General features: G+C 34.1%; 1 protein-coding gene across 4 annotated transcripts in view; it reads right to left on the bottom strand.

Moving 5' to 3' along the window:
* LOC127874788 (uncharacterized) overlaps nucleotides 1-20,370 on the bottom strand; it is a 212,690-nt gene that overhangs the window by 30,207 nt on the left and 162,113 nt on the right. The gene's annotated exons all lie outside the window — the stretch shown is intronic.

Raw genomic sequence — 20,370 nt, 5'->3', positions numbered from 1 at the left:
AAAGCCCAATTTGTCTACAATTAACCTATAAATTATATGCCGAGTGATTACCATCCTGCAAGGCATATGATCTATTTATCAAATCATATTACAGAGAATTAGCTTTGATCCTTTTTTATATGCAATGCAGTGTTTTATGTTTTACCCTGATTTGTACACACGAAGTCACTTGCTTAGATAAAAGACAAGCAGATGTTAACGCTTTCAGTGCTGGAACTGAATTTTGAAGGCCTTTGCAAACAGTTTGGATCCAGAGGAGACCCCCAGAACGTGGCGTCTCATCAGGATCCAAACTGTTTGCTATTCTGATAGTATTCTTTAAAAACAAATTGAAGAACATGCTAATATTAGAAATTCAGCAGACGACATTTTAGCAGACGACAAATTTCCCAGCATGCAAAGGGTTAACAAGAATTTCTCTCCTTTACATGTTTCTGAAGTTTCATAACTCCTATACATGTATGTGGCCTTAGTAATAGATGAGGCCTGGAACTTGAATATTTTCTGTCTGAGAAAAAAGGTAACATATCTGGCCTCCCAATGAAAGCGGTACTTTTAGAGCAGCAAGGGTTCCTGAGGTTGTTTGTTTGAAACTCCCTGATGATATTCAGGATAAGATAAATACAAAACAAAGCGTGGGAACAGACAAAAAACTCTTCAAAATTTATTCCACCAGCAGATAGATAAGGGCATTGCCACATGATAAGACAGATATATAGCTGAGAAGTAAAGAAATCTTCAAAGAGCAAAAAGAGCATTCAATACTCTAATTCAACACTTAACATTATTATGCAAACAATTGGAAATAATTGCCTGCAATTTGATAGATGTAAATATTAAGAACTAAACTAATTTTAGGATATTTCAAAACCATTCCTGAAATGTTAACACAGACGGACCAAAAAAATATTTGTGTATTCCTTTATCAAAAATCCAATTAACCCTTTCCCACTCAGAGGCAAAGTGAAAATGGCTTTTGCAACCACTGCATAAAACCAGAACAGCCTGCAAGTAATCACAGTCTGTTCAGGTGTTATGCTGTTTGCTGCTCATCAGTATCTAAGGTTTGGAAATGAAGCCTTAAAAATTTGAATCTAGTAAGAAAGGTCTTAAATTAAATTCAACTTTCTAAGGGACTAAAAATGCGTCAAAATGGTTATCTAAGTGGTAAAGGGTAAAAATGGCATAATAACTGATAGACTGGCAGACCCTCAAGCATTCCTGAATCTACAACTTATCTATCATATATTTGGTGTTATACTGATTTCAGTGACACTTTTACTGCGGTATATCGGCATATTATTATTAAAGACCCGGTAGCCACTGTTTATATTAGAACCTAGATATCTATTTGTTCGGACCACTGCCATTCCAAACTTGCTAAGCAAATGTGACCCGTCACCGAAAATTGAGTAAATTTGTCAGCCTAAAGTTCCGGAGAACCTTCTGATGTATGTATACAAATATTTGCTCATCTCCACATTGTATACAAATGGTGCGTGCCCAATACAGTGTTCTTACAAATTGCTCCAATTATATCACCACTTTTTTTTTGGAGGGGGGGGGGGGAACACAGCTGTTGTAACTTAATATGGTGGGATGAACCATCTGATGTATGTATACAAATACTTTGCTCATTGAAGATTTCTTACAAATTGCTCCACTTTTGATAACTCTATTTTGGGGATATATGAAGCTCTTTAGTCTCTCAGGGACAATGTCTATGCGCATGCTTTAGCTAATTAGATACATGTTTAACACATTTGTTGTCCCTTAGAAAGTTAAATATAATTAAATACCTTTCTTATTGTCTTGAAGTTTTAAAGGCTTCATTTCTAATTGTAAGATACAGATGAGCAGCAAACAGCATGAAACATGAACAGACTGCGAGTTACTCGCATGCCGTTCTGGTTTTATGCTGTTTGCACATATCCATTTTCATTTTGCCTCTGACATTCTGAGTGGGAAAGAGTTAAGTCTGGTTTATCATTAACATTTAAAGACATCAATATACATGTGGTTACACTCTTGATGAGCATAATGCTATCTATTGTCAATGATTAAGATTTCAATAATACCACTGAAAACGCATAATAATATTCAATACATTGTTATTATGTCATATCCTGTGTCCACCCATGTTTCTCTTATCTCTTGTAAATTCTTCCTCATTCCCCCATCCTGACAGACATTGTATAAATTTTTTGCTGAAATTCATATGAACAAAAATATAGCATTTTCAGCAGCTGCAAACACTTGTGCATGACAGTGAGTTTCATAACGGATCTTGATAGGATTTTTAAAATGCAGAAAATTGAAAATGACTAAGTTTGTTGCAATCTGTTCCATTCAGTAAACATGTACAAACAAACCTGCAATACATCATAATGTTTGAGAAATTAATGTGATTACATGTTTTCTACCATATTAATTATGTATCTCTCTCTCTCTCATTTATTCATGCTTACATGTGCCCTGGTTAAACAACCATAAATTTGTTCTGTTCACTTCTCAGGCATTGTAGGTTTCTGTTAATGGTATATTTGTTTTAGTGAATTCTATAAACATTCTAGTTGCGTTTATTATTGTCTTTGCTCCATAACATGTTTGTACCATAAAAAATATTGTATGTAATATAAGGCAAAAACAAGAGCTGTCACCATAGGAATTGACTTATGCCTATAAACGCTTGGTAGAAGTAATGAGCTTTTTCGAAACCTAAACGCAGATTTCAAAACCTAAATGCAGACCCTAAGTTCAAGGTCAAGGTCACAGGGGTCAAAATTTGTGTGCGTATGGAAAGGCCTTGTCCATGAGCATTTTTCGAAATCTAAATGCAAAGTGTGACGGACGGACAGACAGACGGACAGTCCGATCACTATATGCCCTCCTTCGGGGGCATAAAAATGTCTTAGAATATCAAAATAAATCAGAAAGCCCCACAAATAAGAGAGCGGACATCATGCTAAATCCTTGAAATGTACTAAGTGACACTGTGACCTAGTTTTTCACCCGGCATGACCCATATTCGAACTTGACCTAGATATTGTCTTGATACAACTTCTGACCATGTTTGGTAAAGATCAGATGAAAACTACTTCAATTAGAGAGCGGACACCATGCTAAATCCTTGAAATGCAATAAGTGACCCCGTGACCTAGTTTTTGACTCGGCATGACCCATATTCAAACTTGACCTAGATATTGTCTTTATACAACTTCTGACCAAGTTTGATAAAGATCAGATAAAAATTAATTCAATTAGAGAGCAGACACCATGCTAAATCCTTGAAATGTAGTAAGTGACCCCGTGACCTAGTTTTTGAACCGGCATGAATCATATTCGAACTTGACCTAAATATTGTCTAGATACAACTTCTGACCAAGTTTGGTAAAGATCGGATGAAAACTATTTGAATTAGAGATACAAAAAGTGTGACAGACTGACAGACAGACAGACAGACTGACGGATAGTGCCAAAACTATATACCCCCTTTTCTTCGAAAGGGGGCATAACAGACTGACGGACAGTGCAAAAACTTTATATACCCCTTTTCTTCAAAAGGGGGCATAAAAAGTATTTTTTTAGAAGGGGAAGGTAGTCCAGCCAAACCCATTTAATGTCCTTAGTTTTTTTAATTCCCAATTTAACATGCAATAACCTAAAAAGTCTACCAAATCTCTATTTAATATTTTATCTTCATCTAATTGTTAGTTAATTGAGAATTTTATGTAGAGAATAAGATTGAATATAAATAATTTGATCACAAAAGTAAAATTCATTTCAATGAATTTAGCAGACTAAAACTGAACTTTAAGCCTAAGGCAAAGAGATTTAAAATTATCAATTTACACAATTATTGTTGTCAGTATGTTTTGGATTTTGTATTGTTTAAATGTATCTTTTTAAGCTCAATAGCATTGAAAGCCTAAGGCTTATTGTAATGCTCTCTAGTCCATTTCTTGGTTAAAACCAGTACTTGGTGTCTATGGCCTTTGGGGGAGATCTAAATAATGCTCCCACAGTAGGGATCAAACATCCCTGATCGGTAGAAGGAAACCATATACTCAATGCCACAGCAACTTTGTGGTTTTGCATCCTGCAATAGTTAGGCACTATTGGACATCACAAATACACCTTTATTAGAACAATTAGGATTAATCAGGAAGTGCCCATTGTATTTCTGACCACAGCTAGTACCAATACTTTAAAAGGGAAGTGACCATTGTATTTCTGACCACAGCTAGTACCAATAACTTAAAAGGGGAAGTGACCATTGTGTTTCTGACAACAGCTAGTACCAATGACTTAAAAGGGGAAGTGACCATTGTGTTTCTGACCACAGCCAGGAAATATTCCTTACATTTCTCTTGATATAACAAAAGCAATATCTCTCAACCAAACTGATGACTGTATTGAAACAACAATAATAAGGAATGTAATTGAATTACATGACCAAGAAGAATGTGTGGTTTGTTCATTTTATTAAGGTAATCTATTATATTGACCATGTGCTATGGTATTTATGAACACACTGAACTAGGATGAGGGGCCCTTCAAATTATTTCAAGACTTCACTTCTTTTCAAGATTGATCTAACATACAATTTTAGATTATTCCCTTAAAAGGCTCCTTCCCTTATAGAGCACAACCCACCTACCCCCAAATCTCCATTTTTTATATGAAATAAAAATTACATGCCAAGTTAATGCTTTCGTTTTTTAAACAATCAATTCAAATACAAGCATAAAGTAAACCATATTGACCAAAATGTTTTAACAATGAGCTACACAGTTGAATAACTACAATTTTCTTAAAGTGGTATATATAAAATAATTTATTTATTTTGGCTTCTTATAAATAAAAGCTTCTAGCTTAGATATACCATTTCTAACTTTCTAATTTCTATATATATATCCAATAGTACGCTTGGATCAATGATTTGACAAAAAAAGGAATGATTATGCTGTCTCACCAATCTGTTGAATTTAATAAGATCTCACAAGTTCTGATTTCCCTCTTGTCTATGATAAGAAATTCACATAATACACATAGTTGACATAGCTTTACCCACAATGCATTAAAGCAATCGAAAATGTCATCAGTAATTGACACAGAGAATCAGGCCAACAATCTACTAATAAACTTTAAACAAATTAAAGTCTCTAAAATAACTAATCAATTATGTTCAAAGGCCGATTATAATTTTTCAACTTGTTGAACTACTTAATTGCTTTGCAAAAGATCAATATGGTACACAAAGAGAAAAGTAACATACTCTTATGATAAATAAGATATTTGACAGACATGCCAGATCAGTCCAAACAGAACTGAAAACTTGCAGCCCACAAGACATCAATCACACTAAAAAGATAGGAAGGAACCTTGTCAGTCTGTTGACTGAATAGCAATTTCCTAGCCTCAGACTTGAAGATAGTGATCAATTAACAGGTGGGATGGAATCTGGGTCATATCTCAGCCAAACTTACATACAGGTGAAAAGATGTTAACAGTATGCAATACATATTAACTGTGGCAATCCAGGGCATCCAGTTGAAGTTTTCAACAAATAATAAATAAGGCACTATGGGTGTTACTTGTGTTTTGCTTTTTATCAACAACAAATAAACACATTTATTATGTCAACAAAATAGAATTGAAATATAATGATAATTATTATTATGAAATTGCTGACATAAATCTGATAAAATTATCAGTAAGATCGTGCTGTATTAAAGGACATTTATATTATTTCAGTTTTTCTTTAGAAGACAAAGGAAATTGCAGGATCAAAATGTCAATTACAGCCTTTCTTAGGGAAACTGACATTTTACAACGGAAATTACTTCGGAAATAAACCACGCTACAAATAACACTGAAACCATGCAATATACCGGCCCATTCCCAGGTTCATTAAGATAGCAGTGTCACATTAAAATGTTGAAGGCTATTAAATCTCTAATTAGTGGCACTATTTGTGGAACAAATTAACTGACATGGGAATGTCAGGATAGATTGTGCCTTGAGTAAACATCATACAGCAAACCTCTATCATGGATGGAACTTGGACATTTATGGGTGGGGGAAAGAATAACCTGGGAGAATTGGAAACAGCCTTATGACAGCAAATCAATTGGTGTAATGAATGGGCTATTGGTCACATGGTTCATTGGTTGTTCTGTGGTACTGTATCAATCTTCCAGAGACATGAAGTAATATAACTGCCTAAAAAATATATATTCTCTTAAGCAGTTTACAGTTATATGTAGTTTGGCCTGTTGTATTTGCCATGAATCCTGTTGTATTTACTTGTAAATAACATCCATTTGGAGTATACATGTTTGTCTTAACCCGGCATGTAAAATGTTACACGGATTTTTAAATCAATAAATAGGTATGTTGTATATTTTACAGACCATACAAAGGAACATGTAGGATATACAATACATTTGATAAAAGTGGTATTACATGTATATAAGCACATGACTCCTTAGTGAAGAGGTATTATAGACTACGATGAAATAAAAACAATTTTAATGACTCTGGCGACCTGCAGGTGTGTGTTCCAATCTACAAAGGCATATTTTTTCTATTGCTATGTATTAAATGTATTCATCTGTTTGTTAAAATACTTATACCATCAAAATCTGAATGAATATTGATTAGAAAATTATCTTCAATATGGTCCATCACAATGGCACACTTTTATCACTTTGAAAACATGTACATGTAAGGAGGATCATGTTAACCAGATCAATTAATTTTGTATTGTGCAATACTCAACGGATCCTATGATGCAAATTTTGCTCAGGATGTACAAATAACATCTAGAAGCATAAGTAAATTAAACAAAAACTGTATATACAGTCAATCTTGTATTAAGAGACCACTCAAGGGAGTAATCAAAAGTGGTCTCTTAATAAAACGGTCTTTGAATACAAAAGGCCATTCTGGAAGAATGCTTACCCTCAATTTTAATCTATATGAAGGATTATCTCTTTTATCCACAATGATTTTAACTTTTATAATAAAATGAATATAAACACAATACATAAACAATATTTTACTTATAATGTGTTTTATTGTTCACTTATTATAAATTATCATTTATTATAAATCAATTGTGTGTACATATTTATTTGCAAAAACAACATAGACAAGGAAATATTTTTCCTAAGAACAAAGAATTTTGCTAAAAATGTGTAACAGTCTACATATACATGTGTACAGCTAAAACTAGAAATAAATGTCAGAAGCCAAAAGCTATGATATATTATCACATGTATTTCTCTTTCCGTTTCTATATTGCGCGTTTTTTTTCACCTGACACATTATTTTCCACGTCTTCAAGCACCTCGGCTTTACGCTTAAGAATGTTCTGAATTTGGGGTTTTCCGACTCCAATCTCGTCTGCGATTTTACGTGCACTTATACTCTTTGACAATTCCAAAACCCGAATTTTCTCGTTCAACGTTAACACTTTTTGTTTTGACATTTTAATTTCTGCATGTACGCTTAAGGAAATCTAACTCGATTATGATACATAACACGTCAATTGAAAACAAACAATCAGACCTGGTTGGAAAATTCATTAAGAATATAACAATATGATTGGCTTACACATATCTACTAATTAGCATTATTACAAATTGGTAATGTACGGATTTCGACAGATGTTGCCGATTAATAGTTTATTTTCCGCACTTCTCAGGAAATGTTTGTCGCGTACAGTGCATTGTTTCTGCACCTGTTATCTATACTCGAGAAAAATCGGCATTGTCTCTTAACGATCCACATAGTAAACTATTTAAGCTGTAGACTGTGCGCAATACGTTCTTCTATTATTCAACTCAATATATTAGTACGCAGTCTACAACAATACCGGTCAGAACCGGTCAACGAGACAAAGCATAATCATAATGGTTGTGAAAACAAAGCAGGGGTGTAACAGTACATCTTATCGGCTTAGATAAACAATTAACACGGATTTGTCCCTGAAAGATCGATAGATTAACCACTTTTACCTCCTAGTGGTCGCTTAATACAAGATTCGGACATCAAAATACACACAAATCAGCGGTCCCTGGTCGCGTAAGACAAAAGTCGCTTAATACAATATCATTATATAGCGAAAAAGCTCCGTGGGATTTCAAAATGGTCGCATAAGACAAAGGTCGCTTAATACAAGTGGTCGCATCCACAAGATTGACTGTATATTAAACAAGGGCTGTTTGTAAAACATGCATGCCCCCCATATTGGGCTGTCAGTTGTAGTGCAAGCAATTGTGTGAATACGTTTTTTGTCACTGTGACCTTGACCCTTGACCTAGTGACCTGAAAATCAATAGGGGTCATCTGCCAGTCATGATCAATGCCCCTATGAAGTTTCATGATCCTAGGCCTAATTATTATTGAGTTATCATCAGGAAATCATTTTACTGTTTCGAGTCACTGTGACCTTGACCTTTGACCTTGTGACCTGAATTTTTTTAGGAGTCATCTGCCAGTCATGATCAATGTACCTATGAAGTTTCATGATCCTAGGCCTAAGCATTCTTGAGTTATCATCCCGAAACCATTTTACTGTTTTGAGTCACTGTGACCTTGACCATTGACCTAGTGACCTGAAAATCCATAGGGGTCATCTGCCAGTCATGATCAATGTACCTATGAGATTTCATGATCCTAGGCCTTAGCATTCTTGAGTTATCATCCAGAAACCATTTTACTATTTCGAGTCACTGTGACCTTGACCTTTGACCTAGTGATCTGAAAATGAATAGGGGTCATCTGCCAGTCATGATCAATGTACCTATGAAGTTTCATGATCCTAGGCGTAAGCATTCTTGAGTTATCATCCAGAAACCATTTTTCTGTTTTGAGTCACTGTGACCTTGACCTTTGACCTAGTGACCTGAAAATCAATAGGGGTCATCTGCCAGTCATGATCAATGTTCCTATGAAGTTTCATGATCCTAGGCCTTCGCATTCTTGTGTGGGCCTAAGCATTCTTGAGTTATCATCCAGAAACCATTTAACTGTTTTGAGTCACTGTGACCTTGACCTTTGAACTAGTGACCTGAAAATCAATATTAGTCATCTGCCAGTAATGATCAATGTACCTATGAAGTTTCTTGATCCTAGGCCTAAGCATTCCTGAGTTATCATCCGGAAATCATTTTACTGTTTTGAGTCAATGTGACCTTGACCTCTGACCTAGTGACCTGAAAATTTTTAGGATTCATCTGCCAGTCATGATCAATGTACCTATGAAGTTTCATGATCCTAGGCCTAAGCATTTTTGAGTTATCATTCCGAAACCATTTTACTTTTTCGAGTCACTGCGACCTTGACCTTTGACCTAGTGACCTGAAAATCCATAGGGGTCATCTGCCAGTCATGATCAATGTACCTATGAAGTTTCATGATCCTAGGCGTAAGCATTCTTGAGTTATCATCCGGAAACCATTTTACTATTTTGAGTCACTGTGACCTTGACCTTTGACCTAGTGACCTGAAAATCAATAGGGGTCATCTGCCAGTCATGATCAATGTACATATGAAGTTTCATGATCCAAGGCATAAGCATTCTTGAGTTATCATCTGGAAACCATTTTACTTTTTTGAGTCACTGTTACCTTGACCTTTGACCTAGTGACCTGAAAATCAATAGGGATCATCTGCCAGTCATGATCAATGTTCCTATGAAGTTTCATGATCCTAGGCCCAAGCATTCTTGAGTTATCATCCCGAAACCATTTTACTGTTTCGAGTCACTAGGACCTTGACCTTTGACCTTGTGACCTGAAAATCAATAGGAGTCATCTGCCAGTCATGATCAATGTACCTATGAAGTTTCATGATCCTAGGCCCAAGCATTCTTGAGTTATCATCCGGAAACCATTTTACTATTTCGAGTCACTGTGACCTTGACCTTTGACCTAGTGACGTGAAAATCAATAGGGGTCATCTGCCAGTCATGATCAATGTACCTATGAAGTTTCATGATCCTAGGCCTAAGCGTTCTTGAGTTATCATCCGGAAACCATCTGGTGGACAGATCGATGGACCGACCGATCGACGGACCGACATGTGCAAAACAATATACCCCCTCTTCTTCGAAGGGGGCATAAATTATTCACATTTGTTGAGCTTAACATATATGATTTTAAAAAAAGCAGCTGTTTTCCCTTATTTAGCTGGCCAGTCAAATACTTAAAGTGCATAAATACGTCTGCAGGGTTGCCTGCCTGGTTGCCTGCCGGGTCGAAAATAGGGAAATACAACTTTACTATGGCCTCCAATAATGTTTACAAAATTAATGTAAACAGTAGGAAACACACTTATTTTCATCAATGTTATGAAGGTTCCTACCACAAGCTGTTCAAACATCAATATTTCCTCCAGCCCAGAAACAATACTGATTGAGTGGAGTAATATTGACACAGTAAGTCATGTCCTGAAGGTGGTGTGCAAATAGATCAAACCAGCTGCTTTCAACATGATTGCCCAAGGAAAAATCTATTTTTAAGTATTTGTTTAATTCCTGCTGTCAAGTTTGTTTTCAGTGTGTCAACAACAACCAAAAAGAATAATGTTTTAAACTTATATTGCCATAGAATTTAAAAACCCAATTGACTGCTATTCTCCTTACTGTTACACTCCAACACCTGGTGTAATTTTCCTTAATTTCCCCTAAATTAACAGCAACATTGAAATGTGTGCTTTTAAAGTGGTGTATTATAAATATTATTGTAACAGAACAAATTGTTCTTGACCCAAAATAAATGTTTACAGGTGTAGTCGAAAGGCAGTTATAAATGTGGCAGAAAGTGAATGGCGATCATTATTATTAGTCTTTGTGAGTGAAACATGCATTTACTTGTTATCAGAATCTGATTTTCTGGGCCGCTTATGATAAATGCCATAGAAAAGGTCCAACGACTCTTTCCTGTAACTAAAACCAACTTACACAAATCTCAGAAATTACCTCAGGGTCAATCAGATCCCAGGAAATCTGTGGAATAAAACTCAACCCTAAAAGATGTGTGGTTGATGTGTTATCATAATCAAATCTTTTTTCCCTACAAAAACATTATCATTCTCCTCTTTTTTTCACCTTTCTAACTTAACTTACATGAATTGAACTCAATCATAAAAAACTTATGAAGTAAAATTTGCCTACAAATTCCTTCATAATCGAAATAAGTTGGAGTTTGATCTTAATTTGTCATTAATTGGGACACTATGTTGTTGGTCATGTAGAATATATTGTGGCCTTTCATTTCAAGGACATTGATTTTGCCTCCCCAGCCTTGCCTCCTCAGCCTGGTTTTCAAGTGGCCAGGTCTTTAACTACCAGCTCTTTGATCAAGGCTTCATTTACAGCTGTGTGCTAGAATGAAATTGTCATAAACCAGGTAATAAACCAGTGCAGCATCCATCAAATGGTGATCATTAAACCCAATCAGTGACTCTGGGGTGTGCTGCAAGGCATCCTATTAAGTCTGATAATTATCCTCTAAGAAGGCATTTGCTTGTTGGAGAATTGTTGACTTGATGACTAGGACACTGAGCTTCAAATCTTATGACCAAGGTCCATTAGTTTCATGTTTACATATTTTTTAATCTCTGTCACAAGGGGCTGGCGTCCTTACCAGAACCCATAAAGACTGGTAGAATTGCAAGGAAGCTGTGGGGTCGTTGAGAGGCATGAAGACAGCATTCAAATGCCAAGAAAGCAAAGAGAAGCAGCCTTACCGTGACTTCTTTGGAAATGTTTATATAAATACTGAGGCTCTGCCTTATTGCAGGAGACACCCCGTCCAAGTGATAAACACCGGTCCCATTTAAAGCACCTGGTGAAACTTAACCTCTCTTTAACATCTCATTATGCAAAAAGCAAGTTAGTAGATTAATGATTAGAAGGGATTCAAACCTGCAACCCAGTTCTGCGGTCTGTGTGCAACCACTTATATAGGGATACATTCATTAACATCCTTCTGCCCAATCTTATTCAAAACAAATGGAAACTAAGTTCAAAGGAAACATGCATTGGCATTGGTTGAATTGAGTCTTGTAGTCTGGTTGCATCTTAGTACAAAACCTGTGTTATTTTGTACGTATTTATTTTTATACATTTGGTTTGAGTCAAGGCCATAATGGCTCCCTTGGAGTTTGTACGTGAATTTCAGTTATATGTACCCATAAGAATGGGTGATCACACATTCATTTCAGACATAATGCTCATTTTTAGTTGGTTGCGTTAGCGGCTGACTAAATTTACAGAGCATATTTTGCAAATCAGTATGTGCTTAGAAGCCTTAGAAACAGTAAGAACCGCAACTCACTCTGCTAGGGACGATTACCGCTGCCTGTCTGCAGCAGACGACAAATGATTCTGCTCTAGCAGTGAGTGTATATACCAGCTTGTAAGACGACATTGGCCAATCTAGTGTTTATCATTGAAATCTGTACATATTCAGGGTTTTTTTGGCCCGATTTTATAGCCAAAATTAGGCTATGTTCCCAATCCCAAAAAGTATACTTTTTTCCCAAAATTTGGCAAAAAATTCCCAATTTCCAAAAAAAGAAAAAGAAAGAAGTGTCTAATGCGTATTTTACCTCAATTTCATTTCAATTACATCTAACAAAATATTATATGATTTTGTGCTTTTAATTTGAATGATTATAAAAAGTTATATCAAATTTAGTATTTCCCTAATCAGTGGACTTGTTGTGTGAAAAAAAAGGCTAATGAATTTATTTTCCCAATTTCATGAAAATGCCGATAAAATTCCCAATTCCAAAGCCATGGGCTATCTTCCCAAAAAGTGGAGAAAAAACCCTGATATTGGCTGCTTTCTGGGAAAACGGAGCTTAATGCATGTCAAATAAGATTTTAGCCTGTGCACACTGATTAGCCTGTGCAATGCACACAAGCTAATCAAGAACTACAACAGCGAACAACTTCAGTGCCTTCAGCGCTTTGATAATACTGTGCTACACAATCTGCATCTTTTTCTGCTCCCATTTACTAAATGCTCACATTAAATTACATCCTGCCATGAAATGCCAACTTTAATTATATCAAAGCTCTGATATAAATCTGCTTATCAGAACATATTGGTTCTCCCAACTAGCCCACAAATACAATATGCCTTCATAGATTAGATAGCAACTTCTAAAGAGTACAATTGGGGTCTCCTGAATTTATAATAAATCACGTATTATGTGACAGGAATAAGCTCATGATCATTACAATATGGTTCCTATTTTGTTTGTGATTGTCAATGCTATTGTACAGACCAGAAATAGTGCAACATTTTCTGAAAGCCTATAAATCATAATTTTCTAAACATTTTTAAAACACAAAGTGGAATCCATTTTTGTAATTTAAAGTCTATTAAATATGTTGCGAAGCAGCATAACATTAAACGTTTTCAAGCGTTTGTTGTTGGATGAATGTTCAAATTCTGTGTGTATTTTAGGAATATGACATGTGTTTCAGACATTAATAATGCAATATTCCATGCCAGATTCACAGGCTGGGGGATTGAGGTCACATGATACACTTGCAAACAATATGAGCTCAACTTAATATCACCCACTATATGGAATAAAGCTCTCTTGCGTTGACAAACAACAATATATGTCTGTGAAGCCAGACTCTATACTTGACAATAACTGCACATTTTCATGGCTTGAGACATTGGCTTCATCACATATTTGGGTTAGGTAGATTTAACATTATATAAATATGCAATCACATATATACGCCTACATTTGTACTGGTAGAATCAAGACATATAATCAAATGATCTTACATTGAGTACCTTAAAAGTGTGTTGGATAATATTAACATTGTTCGCAAAAGGATAGAAATATAAATATTGAAGTATGTCTTCAAAAGTTAAGATATATTAGCATCTCAAGTTCACATATAACTTGTGTGAAATCTGGACTTCATGCATGCAAATCAGGCAAATTATCGTCCTTTCTTCACCTGTGCAGTCCGCAAAGACTAATCAGGGGCACTTTAATGGAATTTTTCTATGAAAGATTGTCTTTCTACATGAATAACTAATATAAGCAATAGTGGCATTCCTGATTAGCCTTTGCGGACTTCACACACTAATCTGGAACGACACAGTGCACACATGGACTATGCACTCTTTTATTTATTTACATTCTATTATTTAGAACATAGTTTTTACCCAAGAAAAGACTACACATTTTGGCATCGATGGGAATGTTTGGCAGCAGTGGATTAATTACATTATTCAAGCTGGTTTTGACAGTGCAGACTTCTTCCTGATCAAATGCCAAGGAAGCTGTTGGAAACAAGTGGTTACCACTTCTAGTATCATAATAACAATACAATCTTGTATGCAAAATTATACAGTTCTGCTTGTTAACAACTTCATAATAATTGGATGTCACATACAGAACTTTCTCAGAAGACTCAGTCGCTTCTTTTTAAAAAAATCCATGAAACAACTTTTAAACCAAAAGAGCTTCTAACATCCTATACAATAAAGATCAAAAGGTGATTAAATTGGACCCATATTTTTCACTGAATAACACTATTTTTCAAAAGCAAAATACATATGTGCATTTCAATGAAAATTATTGTGTAATTTTTAACGTGCCCCTTGTCATGAAAGGGTGAAAGTGAAGTAAATGCTTCAGAGAAGAAAACCTTCGTATCTACACAAATCTAATGAAACCACACAAATATTCCTACTTTGGAATCCTTGAATGAAGACAGTACAAAAGCCCTGTTCAAACTGTTTCTTTATTCAATGAAGAAGTCATCAGAAACATTTATTTACATAAAATCTAGGCCTATTTGCTCTGCAAGACCTCTTTACAATCCATATCTTTCATTGCTTTCAAGTATTTATTGGCAAACTTAATAGCCAAGTTTCGAAATCTTTTGCCCTTTCAGCGGAAACAAGATTTTAAAGCTTTTCCAAACATAAACAAAGAAATAACTTTTCATTGATTTAAAATCTCCAGCCCTGAAACACAAATACATAAGCCAGCCCATATTTGAGGTTAGATTTAAATGTCATAAGATTCCATCTTGATTGCTCTTAAAGAAGACCGAATCTTACATGTACATGCACATGCATTTCAAACTGAAGCACACATTTGTTGAACATAACAAAATCTTATCTTGCAAATCTTTATTTCATGCTGATATTTGCACAACCTGCTAGATTTTTTATCAGATATTCTGTGGTGTTGTCTGATAATCTTAAAAATATTATCTGCATTTCGGGCCAATGCTTACATTTTTATCTACAAGATAAGTTTAAATGGCACATTTATATGAAAGAGCATTGGGAACATAAAAAAAGTCTGTTTTGTGCAGTTCAGTGATTTAATGAATCTGAACCTTTGCACAGCATTTTATTTACAGATAGATTGCACTGTCTGGTATATATTTCACAACTTTCTAAAAATGACCTTCAGAAGAACTTAGAATATGGTCAAAAGTGCACATTATTATATTTGAATATTTAGACTATTTCACAAATACAAGTACAAATGTTAGCTATTTAATTATAAAGTAAGTTACAAGTGTACATGTAACATTTCAAAAATCACACTCGTTGCAAATAAGATAAAGCATATTAAGGCAGTTCAAATAGTAAAGAGATTTGCTAGTTGCTCTAGGACAGTACTTAAATCACATTTGATTACCAGTTTGAAAAAAATATAATAAAATAAAAATAAATAAACAAATATAAAAATATGAAATTTAAACTAGAAAGCAAAGAGTATTGAGATTGAAAAACTCTAAATTCAAGGATTTTCTTATATTTGTTATTCAAAATTGTATTATTTATTGATGTTTTTCCATTTAATCTTACTTCCAAAATTAACAATGCAAATTTCAGGAGATCACACATTATTCGAAGCCTCTATAAGAAATGTCTTATTATGGTACTGAAAAATATCAAGAAGTCTTTTAAATCACAAAAGGTTTTGCATGTTTGTGGGAAACACCTTAGAAGCCTCAAATGTCCACAAGATCCATTAAAAGATACAAAAGATGGAGATACAACAAGTACATTCATGGTGAGGTACTCAAAGAAACTATAGTCGGACCCTTTTTTAATCATGAAACAAAACCTTTATAGATTTGTGTATCCATCACATACCACTTGTGGGAAAACAAGGCTTAATTCATGTGTATCAAGTGTTTTCACAGGTTAGCCTGTGCAATCCACAAAAGGCTTATCAAGCATGACACTTTCCCCTTTTATGTTTTTTTTTTAAGAAAGGTGGAAAATGTTGTTTATTATAAGCCAGTGTGGACTGCACAGTCTCATCTGGGAGTCCACACTTTAACCCCATTTTCCCAGAATGTGGCCTTTATAAAATGAGAGTGAAATTATTCAAATTGGCAAGTATATAGACCTAGGACCTGGCTTTAAAGATAATTCATTCAAGTTTTGATGGTATCCTTTTATGGAAATATTTATAAATAACATAAGCAAAAATCCACAAATTCTAATCAAATGTTATCCCATGTCAAGACATTCACGGTCTTATGCTTTCTTATTGAATATTTGACGAATTCAATAGCACAATGAAACCTCTTATGGCAATATGTGATAACCGGATAGTGTCACACATCTGTTGCCATCTAAAGCCGATTTGAAAGGATTACAGATAGTTGTGTATAACAATGAACAATGGCCAATCCATTACTAACCTTTAACAGTCAGCATGCTATATATGGTACATTGAAACCATAATGTAACATTGCATGTAACAAAGATTGATTTATTTACTAAATTGTACTTAAATTGTAACATTTGTAAAACCTCATGTGGATCTGTTTGAACAGTGAAGTACCAGTAATGAATCAATGCTCTAGACTAAGTGTATTACATGTACATGATAGCTCTTTTCCAATAATCATTAAGTTGTTTACATGTAGGCATATCCAAACTGATTGCTGGTTAAGATATACTATTAGAGTGTAAATTATTTTCAGTAATTCCTTTACCAACTAATGAGGAAACAACATAGTCATGTACAATATATTTAAAACGAAAACAAATACAATATTAGTTAATCACTACAAGAATACGTTCTTAGATAAATCGGTTTTGTCAATAAACATCAAGCCAGTGTTTTTTTTCATCATTTTTGGAATGGGGCAGAGACTCCCTTTGGATTGGGAAAATTTGCGGTGTTTTGACTAAAATTCGAAAATTAGTGTTGCTATTGTTTTGCTAAAAAAATGCTTCAAAATTGATAATATTGGTGTTTTCAGTATTATATTTACTATTAGGTTGAACTTATAATATGATGGGACATGAACAAAATATTGTGATCTAAAAAAAAAATCTTCTTTCAAATCTTCCATTGGGAATTTTTAGTTCCCATTTGGAAAAATTATATACTTTTTTTTATTGTGAATGGGGCCGATTACCAGACCTGATTTTGAATGAAATAACAACACTGCAAGCCAAATTATAATAAAGTAAAAATCTGCTCTTGTTTACCTTACTTTCGTGTGAGGCAAAATAAAAGTGGAGTACAAATTTCTTTTCAATAAAAAGCATCAAAAAACATATTCAATTTGAAAAAACACACACTCCAAGTCTGATTCATCATAAATGCATGTTGCATGCTTCAATAGAGATGAACAGTTTTGAAATTAATTTCCACTCTGTGATCAAATAGCATAAAATATGAGCTCAGAAAGGATTATTCAATAAATTGTCCATCTATTAAGGCATTCCTTAAAAAATAGTTTGGGATAACGCAACACCTAGCAGGGCATGTGGTAGGCTATGTAGGGGCATTTAATTAAAAAAAATTATACATATACAAGTAGAATCATATATTCATTGATATCAGTAAAATACTGTGATTTATGGAACCAATTCTTGTTTATATAACAGGACCCATCCTTACAATTTTAGTGGCGATAATAATTGAAAGGAAAAATACAGTAGCGTTATTCAATTGAACAAAGATGCCAGGGGTTTTTCTGCCTATTTTGGGAAAAGGAGTCTGACAAAATTGGGAATTTTGTATCGACGAAATTGTCCATTTTGGCAATTTTTGCTTCGATGAAACGGCTTATTTTGGGAAAACATTGTGAATTTATCATGCTTAAATAAGTCAGTGGTTTAACAAATAAATTTGTTTTTATTTGTTATTTTGTCTTCTTTATATAAACACATGCAATATTGGGCATGATCAACATTTATTCAAGTACTGCAATTTTGTTTTTCAGTTACAGTTACACTCGGAGATAAGAACTGTACAGTCAAAAACTTATAGCAGATATATTTTACCAAAACAAACACTGCTTAGTCACACAAGTTACAGCAAATTTTTTCTCTGCTTTCTGTTTTTGAAAGCATCACACAGCTCTTCCACTGTTTTGTCATTCAGATTTAGACCTTCAATGCAGGTAAGCATAAGATGAGTAAGTTTGGTTTGTGTGAATGTGCTGGGTAATGGGGAGCACAGCAGATTAATGGTGCTGAATCCTTGCTCAACCACAGCAGTGCTTGTTGGTATGATACACATCAGCTGGACATTTATAATCTAATAATCATAAGTCATAAGACACTTCTTTCGAAAAAAAAAAAAAAAAAAAAAAAAAAAAAAAAATTGGGATGTTTTTTTATAATTTCGGTTTGGGATCGGGTCCGTTTGCTTTGGGAACGCCTCTGTTTTCCGGAGGCGCAGACAGTGCTGAAAAACCCCTGAATGCCAACACAGAGACAAAGTTTTTATTGATATTTATTTTGCTGCTTAAATCTCAACACAAATACTTTCCAAAGTCCAGTAATATTATAATGAACAAAATACTAGCGAAACCGTTAACGGGCTTTGCCCGTGAAAATTACAAAGTATATCACTGTGACATCCCTGCTTGTATAGTGTGTACTGGCTTCTCTAAAAACCTAGTCGCAAGTGTGTTTTTGTGCATGATTTCACTCAACTTAAATACTCATAATTTGACAGGCATGCAATTTAAAATATTCAATGACTGTTTGCTTGCTCATCCAAGTAATATGCATGTATACTGCGTTGCAATGTAAAATATTCAATCACTACATGTATTTGCTTGCTCATCCCAGTACATGTAATATGCGTACTTGTGGTCTAATTTTAAAGGAAATGCACAAAATCATCTTACAGGGAGTACATCAATTTGACATTTCATCCTCGAGCTAAGAAATATTGATATTAAATTGTCCATCATACGATATACATCTACATTAATCTATCTTTATCTGAAATTTAAAACAAATTGATACATACAAGAAATTAAGAAAACAAGCATTGTATATATTATCTTACAGGGCATTTAATAATTATTGGAAATTTTAAACATATTGATATTTATAAGAAATTAAGAAAATATAAGAAAATAAGTAATAATAAAACATCTATTAATTATTGTTACCCGTACATCACACTTTGCTTGACAGATGGTTAAAACACTGTATTATGTGAATTGGGAATAAGACATCAATTTGGGAATAAATTGTGTTTTATCAAAAGTGCATAATATGATGTTTTATATGTTGCATTTATCTAGTTTTACAAGTTATAATTAAAACATATACTTGCATATATAATCGCATCATTTAAAATGATTTTACTTCAAAACTGGATTTTTTATTAATTAAAAAAAAAAATCCTCATGAAATGAAACTGTGTCCATGCCGCGCATGGACACGGTTTAAAAATACACTTTAAATGATACAAATTCAATCACTGTTAATGAAAAAGTCATGGAAAATTTCTTATTAAGCTTAAATTATAGATAATATATTACAAAAATATACGTAGATCATGAAATGAATAGTTTTGTTTAAGAAAATCACCAAAATGATGTCCATTCCCAGTTTGATGTCTTATTCCCAATTCACATAATACAGTGTTTTAAAGTGAGTTTGGAAAAGACTGATCATGAATGTTAATAAGATAGTGTTTTACTTGTGAGTTTGGCCAACAAATTGTATTCAGACCTCAAACAAAATTGGGTAGTGGCAATCTGGTTAGGTCAGACTGGTTATCACAAACAGACATTTTTCTAGGGATGGCCTGATTTGACAATACTTAAGGCATAAGACTCTAGCTGAGAATTTTTAGAATTTTGTTTGCCCTTTATTTCAGTTATGGTTATGCAGAAAAATTGTTGCGGTATTCTTAATGTCATACACAATACCTGACAAGTATGAGCTATTTGCAGAATTGCTTTTTTTTTTTTAAAGATTGCAATCTTTTTGTAGGTAACCTAATGCCAATTTCTTTCTGTTATACAGATTTTGCGTTGTTCTGTTTTTGCATGGATGGTAATCATCAAGATGGCATAAG

The sequence above is a fragment of the Dreissena polymorpha genome, chromosome 3, assembly GCF_020536995.1.
Source record: "Dreissena polymorpha isolate Duluth1 chromosome 3, UMN_Dpol_1.0, whole genome shotgun sequence".
Taxonomy (NCBI): domain Eukaryota; kingdom Metazoa; phylum Mollusca; class Bivalvia; order Myida; family Dreissenidae; genus Dreissena; species Dreissena polymorpha.
This window is presented reverse-complemented; position numbering and strand designations above follow the sequence as displayed.